We start from the raw sequence: 6,809 nt of genomic DNA, 5'->3' as shown, positions 1-6,809 counted from the left end.
AACCCCTCTGTACAGTATGTTCACAAATAAAATAAAATTAAATTAAAAAAAGGAACAAGTTGATGTTAAGTGAAATGAACCCAAAGATAAGAATTCAAATGTTTTTTTTTCTTTCTTGCGATTGTTTCTACTAACATATTTATAAGATGATTTCTTTGTTGCTTTGTATGTCCCTTTCCCACAGTATAAACCCTGTTTTCACTGTATTGATGTTGTTTTAATTTGTGGAAGGGAAGGGAAAAATCATTTAAATAGGGATACAGGTGGACCCATTGCAACAATGAGATGTACAAATCGTTATGTCAAAAAACGAACTTTACAACTTTGGTGTGGGGGTGGTGGGGTGGGGGAGTGGGAGATGGGAAGGGATGGGAAGGGAAAACAAAGGAGGAGGCAACAATGCTTGATAAGAAATGTACTCATTACCTTGCCCATGTAATTGTAACTCCTCTGTATGGTATTTTCACATTAAAAAAAGAAAAAAAAGGAATAAGGAGAGTGAATAGAATCTAAGGTTATATTTTCTTAAGTAGAGAAGTGAGAAGCAGGATTAATTTTTGGCTTAACCTCTATGGAATCTCTTTTACATAGGTGTTGAAGTAATATCACTAAAGTGAATATAAGCATAGCATAAACTTTTACAGAGTCCATACTTCCTGTTAGCCCTCTTAATCCTTTAAAAAGAAGCTTATTCAGCCTGCAAGTGAGAAGTTTAGCTAGTTTCACATTGGTTATTCTTCCAGGGGCTTGAAGCCCCTCCCTATCTTTTCTAATAACATAGTGATAATATTGCATGCATATATTTCATTCATTTATTCTAGAAAGATATTGTTTAGAATGAGGATAATGTTAGGAGTCTTATAGAATATTTGGATTTTATTTTAATTGTGAAAATACTGTACAGAGGGGTTACAATTACATGGGCAAGATAATGAGTACATTTCTTATCAAGCATTGTTGCCTCCTCCTTTGTTTCCCCTTCCCATCCCTTCCCATCTCCACTCACTGCACCCCCACCCCCCACACCAAAGTTGTAAAGTTCATTTTTGACATAACATCTTGTACATCTCATTGTTGCAATAGGTCCACCTGTATCCCTATTTAAACAATTTGTTTATTCTCTTCCCCTCCACAAATTATACCAACATCAAATACAGTGAAAACAGGGGTTATATCGTGGGGGAGGGACATATAAAGCAACAAAGAAATATCTTATAAATATGTTAGAAATAATAGCAAAAAAGAAAAAAAAAACATTTGAGTCCTTATCTTGGAGTTCATTTCTCTTAACATCTATTTATCTGACCATTTCTGCTTGTCTCAGACATTGGATCTTAGTGAATGAAAACTTTTAGGCTTTCACAATCATACCCAAGTTTAGAAAGCCCAATAAATTGTATCTGATTATTTTTCTTTGGTTAGCTAACATATATTAGTGTAGACTTTTTCATACTCTATTTAACTACATCAAGTTTAAGCAAAGCTAATTGTCAGAATGATTTGAGAATGGAGACTGTGAAAAGAACAACCATCAAATTCCCTGAAACCCAATATTCAATTTTGCAATTTTATAGATGTAGCTATTCTATGTATATGGATATCTGTGAAAGTAGTTTCTTCATTCATAAAATGAAAATAACATCCTTTCCTTCCCATGATTATGCATATGAAAGTGTCAAGGAGCTACCTCTAACCATAGATAAATTCTAGAGCTCAGATTTGAACCAAGGATTCTCTGACTTTAAAACTCAAGTTTATGCTCCTGTAGCTCTGGAAAAATCTCTATTTTAACAAGGTAAGCTAGTGTTTTTACAAGAGAAAATAGCATCCCATTGTACTGAAATTTGAAAAAAAAAGACTTAGAGAAAAGATGGATCTCAAAAATTTGAAGCTGTTAGCTTGATGAATGATGTATAAAGACAGAACATGAATTGTACAGTACCTGTTCATAATGTTTTGATGATTGGAAAGCCCATTTATTATCTCGGTCTTTTTTAGTACCCGTTGAATAGTCTAAAAGCCCAGAGCTTCTGAGACCAACCACGTTAGAATTAACAGAATCGTAAATCATCTATTATGGTTTCACCTGGGGAAGAATGTGATTCATTCTAATATAAGTAGACTTTTACATCTTAAGCTAAATGAGTATATTAAATCTTAGTCATTATTTTCAAGTTCATATGAAACAATCCCTTCTTCAAACCTAGAGAATCTAATTGTCTTGCATATTGAAATTAATCCATGTACTAGTTTTTTATTGTTGTTGTAACAAATTGCTATAATTATTTGCTTAAAGCCTCACAAATTTATGTGTTTTACAGCCCTAAAACAACAAGGTTTCCACTGGGTTAAAACCAAAAAATTAACAAGGCTATATTCCCTCAAAACGCAGTAAGAGAACATTTATTTTTCCATACCCTCCACCCCCTTAGGTCTACTTATTCCCTCATGGCTTCTTTTTCAGTCCTAAAAGAAGGACATCTTCAAATCACCCTACTTACTGATCGTCTCCTACTATTGGTTGACCTTCGCCCCTCTTCTCTCCAACTTCTCTATTGTAAGGAACCCTGAGATTGACAGGGCTGGTTCAGAACAAGATGACCTCTGAATTTTAAGATTCTTAATTTAATCCCAACTGTAAATCTCTTTTTCTCTGTGAAGCAATATCCACATATTCTGAGATTAGGATAGCATGGTATAGAGAATGGGATATTTGATATATCACAGTTGAAAGAGATTTTTAGGACATGTTTTGATCCATTTTGTGTTGTTATAATAGCCCACAATAGAGTAGTTTGTAAGGAATCGAAATTTTACAGTTCTGAGAGCTGGGACATCTAAGATCATGATATGGGCCTTTGGTAAAAGCATTAGTAGGATACTTCATGGCCAAAGGCAGATAGGCAAGAGCAAGCCAGAGTAAACAAGAGTGAGTCCTATTGGTCTTTCACTAAGAAAATCATTTTCATTGCAACCATGATACCCACAAGACAGTAAATTGGAAATGAACTTTACAACTTCAGGCTGGAGGGTGGGGAGAGGAGTGTGGGACTTGGGGGAGGGAAGGGATAGTGGGAGAACAAGGGAAGGGGTAACAATGCTTAACAAGAAATGTACTCATTGCCTAACTCATGTAACTGTAAACCTTCAGTACAGCATCTTTGCAATAAAATAAAATTAACAAAAAATAATAAACGATTGATACATATGTAAAAAAAACCACTCTCATGACAATGAACCTACTCTCACCATCACAGTATTAACCCATTCATAAAGGCAACCTCCTCATCTTCAAATGTTTACCTTCAGTTCTATCTCCCAGAACTACTGCATTGGGATAACATCTCCAATGCACAACCATTGGAGAACACATTCAGACATGCAGGTTTATTGTTGGTGTTGAACTATTGGTAAGCCATTTTTAGGAATAGTTTTTTTCCTTCAATCTATCTAATTGTAAATAGTTATTATAAAATAAGTATTCTCTGGTAAAGCTAATGATAAACTAAAACAATTGTAATGGACTTGCGTTCCACTTCATTAAGCTATACATAATAATTGTTCCCCAAGTCTGTATTGCTATTTACCTCCATGGTAAAATAAATAAAAATCTTAAATGGTAAAGAATCATAAAAATAAAATTGGTTAACAGTTAATATTAACCACTTTGGATCCAGAGGGTTGTGATTTACGGCTTTAAAAGCCTTTCAGAAAACGGAGGAAGTTCCGATAATATTTAAATCAATGTCATTCAGATGGGTTTGCAAGGCAAACAAAGCTCCATCACTTGAACAACCAAACCACTGTTCAGATTAATCAGTAGGAACTTGATAAATTCCACTGATGTAGAAAATTAGCACTTCGCATGTTTCCCAGATTTTGATTTCATTTGGGTGTCTGGTCATGAATTATAACCACTCTTCTCGGACTCGAGCTATTTTGCTTGAAATCCATTATTTCTCGCAGAATTATGAGTCTTGTTAGGGGAATGCCAGCTCTTTCCATTTTGAGCATCTGCACAGCAGTTCTATTATTAACATGGAGCTCATTTTGAAAAGAGGGAAGAATTAGATTTGTGTCTTTGGGGGTAGTGGGGGGGTGGCTGGTAGTGAGTGGCACTTCAGTGAAACAAACAAGCTCAGGAGGCAGCTTGCAATTGACACAGCTGTCATGTAAATATCTGTCCCCGCTGTATAGCTCAGGGATCCTGGGCTTAAAGACCTTGTAGCCATATGTAAACAATGCAGTGCTGATGACAGGTTTACTGCGCTGAAGAAAACATGTGCAGCTGTTTCATTCTCCTTCCTATAGTGAGATACAAATGTTCTGGAGGCAGATCACAGATGCTGAGAACTTACTTTTCCAAGCTTGTTGGGGTGGGACAGGGGGGTGCTGGGGCTAGTTGTGCTTCCGTGATGAGATTTACATAGCTACATTTCTGGTCGTGCCATTACAACCCATGGTGTGAGCATGTCTGTGCAGACTCCCTGTTGAGTGTAACCCTCTCTCCCTCTTCCTCTTCTCCGGTTCAGCTGGATTGATGCCTCTGAGTTTCAGATAAAACTTCTCTTTCTCCAGAGGACAGGAGGCAAAGTCTTACCCATACCTCTATAAACTGCATTGTTCAGAGACATCTCCAAATCAAAGAATCAATGATGTAATAATCTACACAGATAAGGCATTTCCTCCATTCCAGGAATATTGCTTTTTTTCTGCACAGCATTATTTCTAGTATTTAGCAAAAAAAAAAAACTCATGAAAAAATAATCAAACAAATAAATATCATTTGGGCAAAGGTACACCTACTACAAGTATAAAGTGTCTATGGATTCAGAGACACCAAACAATTACTGTGTTCATGTCAATTTAAAAGAAAGAATTTTATTTTCTCTTTCAGTTCTTAAACTAAGTTGACTGTGCACATTTTTCAATCCAATGCATCCCTCCTGTTGACTTTGGGATATTTGCCTGGATTTGTCAAGTAAACATGGTGACTCCCAACCAATTATTTTAGATTTCTTAGTCATATTATGTATTTACAGACATGAGTCCAGAGTCCAGTAGCAAGTGGATTCTTTTCTTTTTGCCTCCAATCTTTTTGAGTCATTTTCTTTTTTTAAAAATAAGTTTTTTATTGTGAAAATACTGTACAGAGGAGGGTTACAGTTACATGAGCAAGGTAATGAGTACATTTCTTATCATGCATTGCTGCCTCCTCCTTTGTTTTTCCCCTACCATCCCTTCTCTCCCATCTCCACAACTACACTTCTCCCCTGCCTAAATTGTAAAGTTCATTTTTTGGGGGTCCGGTCGTGGGGCCTGAACTCTGGGCCTGGGCACTGTCCCTCAGCTCTTCAGCTCAAGGCTAGCACTCTACCACTTGAGCCAAAGCCCCACTTCCGGCTTTTTTCTTTTTGCTTATGTGGTGCTGAGGAATCGAACCCAGAGACTCATGCATGCAAGGCAAGCGCTCTACCTCTGAGCCACCTTCCCAGCCCCTAAAGTTCATTTTTTGACATAACATCTTGTACATCTCATTGTTGCAATGGGTCAACCTGTATCCCTATTTAAACAAATTGTTTTTTCCCTTCCCCTCCCCAAATTATACCAACATCAAATACAGTGAAAACAGGGGTTATATAGCGGAGGAGGGACATACAAAGCAACAAAAAAAAATCACATGGTACCTTATAAATGCATTAGAAACAATAGTAAGAAAGAAAAAAAAACACTTGTGTTCTTATCTTGGGGTTCATTTTCTTAAGATGCAGTATGGAACAGGTTCAAATTTGGACCTCTATAGTAAGACCAAATCAATTAAAATCCAAGCACTGTGATTTAGTAGATCTGAGATGATGGGCAAGTTACTAAAGCTCTCTTAGCTCATATTTTCTTGTTTTAAAATAGAGATAAGCATAGAGCTTCTGTCTAAGGTTGATTTGTGTAATAGAGAGTCCCTTCTAAAACTATAGATTCTGACATACAACAGTCACCTATTAATATGAATCATGATCATGATGTTCATATTTTTGAGAATACTATTTCAAAATAGAAACTTCAAAAGAAAAACAGAAAGGGTTATCAATAATCCATGCATAAATGGTTCCTCAAACTTTATGGCTTTATAATCTGCAGAGTTTTATTCCCAACTACATCTCTCCTGTGACAGCCACCATCGTTTCTGTATTTAAGATGCCACATGTTATCCAGGGAACTTGTCTGAACTCCTTCAAATCTAGAATCCCTTACCCTATTCCTTCTCAGGAAGGCAACACAAACAACTTAGAATTCAGGTGCAGCTTTTGTAGGAATGAAACAGAAAGCTGTAATGCAGAGAACATTTTGGATTACTTAGTAGTATAAGTCCAAATGTTCACCTGCAGTCCATATTGAAAAACCTTTCATAAATCAGGCATGGTATTGCACATCCGTAATCCCAGATCTCAGGAAGCTAAGGGAGGAAAGGTCCTGAGTCCAAGGCCAGCCCGTGTTGCCAACAAAGCAAGATCCTATACCAAAAAAGAAACAAAATAAAATTGAGGGAAAGCCAAGTGCTAGTGGCTTACACCTGTAATCCTACTTACTCATGAGGTTGAAATCTGAGGACTGCAGTTTAAAGTCAGCCCAGGCAGGAAAAGTCCATGATCTTATCTCCAATTAATTAACATGAAAGTCAAAAGTGGAGGTATGGAATAAGACCAGGCCCTGAGTATAAGCCCAAGTAGCAGCACACAGAAACAAATAAACAAAACAAAAAATGGAAGCAAAGATTAAGAGAGAAACAGGGACTAAAGAAAAGAAGGTTAAAG

This window comes from Dipodomys ordii, unplaced genomic scaffold (assembly GCF_000151885.1).
Source record: "Dipodomys ordii isolate 6190 unplaced genomic scaffold, Dord_2.0 Scaffold25, whole genome shotgun sequence".
Taxonomy (NCBI): domain Eukaryota; kingdom Metazoa; phylum Chordata; class Mammalia; order Rodentia; family Heteromyidae; genus Dipodomys; species Dipodomys ordii.
This window is presented reverse-complemented; position numbering follows the sequence as displayed.